We start from the raw sequence: 2,285 nt of genomic DNA, 5'->3' as shown, positions 1-2,285 counted from the left end.
AGGAGTCAGTTCTTCTGATGAAGAGACGGTTCTAGCGATGAAGAGTCAGTTTTCTAATGAATAGTCAGTTCATGAAATTAAGTCAGTTCTTATGATGAAGAGTAAGTTCATGTTAGGAAGAGCCAGTTCGTGTGGTGAAGAGTTAGTTCTTGTGATGAAAAGCGGCTTTTGTTTTCATTATTCAGTTCTTGTGATGAAGAGTCAGTTCTTGTGATGAAGAGTCAGTTCTTGTGATGAAGAGTCGGTTATTGCGATAAAGTCAGTTCTTGTGACGAAGAGTCTGTTCTTGCGAAGAAGAGTCAGTTCTAGGGACGAAGAGTCTGTTCTTGTTATGAAGAGCCAGTTCTTGTGATGAAGAGTCAGTTCTAATGAAGAGTCAGTTCTTGCGATGAAGTCAGTTTTTGCGTTGAAGAATAAGTCCTTACAATGAAGAGTCAGTTCTTGTTATGAAAATTCAGTTCTTTTGATGAAGAGGCAGTTCTAGTGATGGAGTCAGTTTTTTGATGAAGAGTCAGTTCTTGCGATGAAGAATCAGTTGTTTCAATGAAGTAAGTTCTTGTGATGAAGAGTCCGTTCTTAATATGAAGAGTCAGTTCTTGAAAGAAGAGTTAGTTCTTATTATGAAGAATCAGTACTTGCGACGAAGAGTCAATTCTTGCGATGAAGAAGCAGTTCTTTTGATGAAAAGACAGCTCTTGCGATGAAGAGTCAGTTCTTGAGAAGAAAAGTCAGTTCTTGTAATGAAGAGTCAGTTCTTGTGATGAAGAGCCAGTTCGTGCGATGCAGAGCCAGTTCTTGCGATAAGAGTCAGTTCGATGAAGAGTCAGTTTTTACGATGAAGTCAGTTCTTGTTATGAAGAGTCAGTTCTTATTATGAAGAGTCAGTTCTTGAAAGAAGAGTCAGTTCTTATTATGAAGAGTCAGTTCTTGCGATGAAGAGTCAGTTCTTCTGATGAAAAGTCATTCTTGTGATGAAGGGTCAGTTCTTGTAATGAAGTCAGTTCTTGTGATGAAGAGTCAGTTCTTGTTATGAAGAGCCAGTTCTTGTGATGAAGAGTCTGTTCTTCTGAAGAAGAGTCAGTTCTTGCGATGAAGAGTCGGTTCTGGCGATGAAGAGTCAGTTTATGCGATGAAGAGTCAGTTCATGCGATGAAGTCAGTTCTTATGATGAAGAGTCAGTTCTTGTTATGAAGAGTCAGTACTTGTCATGAAGAGCCAGTTCTTGTCATAAGAGTCACTTCTTGTGATGAAGAGTCAGTTCTTGCTAGGAAGAGCCAGTTCTTGTGGTGAAGAGATAGTTCTTGTGATGAAGAGTCAGTTATTGCGATGAAGAGTCAGTTCTTGTGATGAAGAGTCAGTTCTCTCAATGAAGAGTCAGTTCTTGTGATGAAGAGTGTTCTTGTGTTGAAGAGTCAGTTCTTTTGACGAAGAGTCATTCTTGTGATGAAATGTCAGTTCTTGTGATGAAGTCAGTTCTTGTGATGAAGAGTCAGTTCTTGTTGTGAAGAGTCAGTTCTTGTCATGAAGAGTCAGTTTTTGTCATTAGAGTCACTTCTTGTGATGAAGAGTCAATTCTTGCTAGGAAGAGCCAGTTGTTGTGGTGAAGAGATAGTTCTTGTAATGAACAGTCAGTTCTTGTTTTCAATAATCAGTTCTTGTGATGAAGAGCCAGTTCTTGTGATGAAGAGTCAGTTATTACGATGAAGAGTCAGTTCTTGTGATGAAGAGACAGTTCTTGCAAAGAAGAGTCAGTTCTTGCGACAAAGAGTCTGATCTTGTTATGAAGAGCCAGTTCTTGCGATGAAGTCTGTTGTGATGAAGAGTCAGTTCTTGCGATGAAGAGTCAGTTTTTGCATTGAAGAGTCAGTCCTTGCGATGAAGAGTCAGTTGTTGCGATAAAGAGACAGTTCTTGCGATCAAGAGTCATTCTTGTGTGGAGAGCGTTCTTGTGTTGAAGAGTCAGTTCTTGTTATAATGAGTCGGTTCTTGTGATGAAGAGTTAGTTCTTGCGGTGTAGAGTCAGTTCTTGCGATGAAGAGTGATTCTTACGATGAAGTCTTGTGTTGTAGATTCAGTTCTTATTTTGAAGAGTCAATTCTTGCGATGAAGAATCAGTTCTTTTGATGAAGAGACCATTCTTGCGATGAAGAGTCAGTTTTTGCGATGGAGACCATTCTTGCAATGAAGAGTCAGTTCTTGCGATGAAGAAGCAGTTCTTTTGATGAAGAGACAGTTCTTGCGATGAAGAGTCAGTTCTTGCGAAGAAAAGTCAGTTCTTGCAATGA

The sequence above is a fragment of the Amblyomma americanum genome, chromosome 1, assembly GCF_052857255.1.
Source record: "Amblyomma americanum isolate KBUSLIRL-KWMA chromosome 1, ASM5285725v1, whole genome shotgun sequence".
NCBI classification, from domain to species: domain Eukaryota; kingdom Metazoa; phylum Arthropoda; class Arachnida; order Ixodida; family Ixodidae; genus Amblyomma; species Amblyomma americanum.
This window is presented reverse-complemented; position numbering follows the sequence as displayed.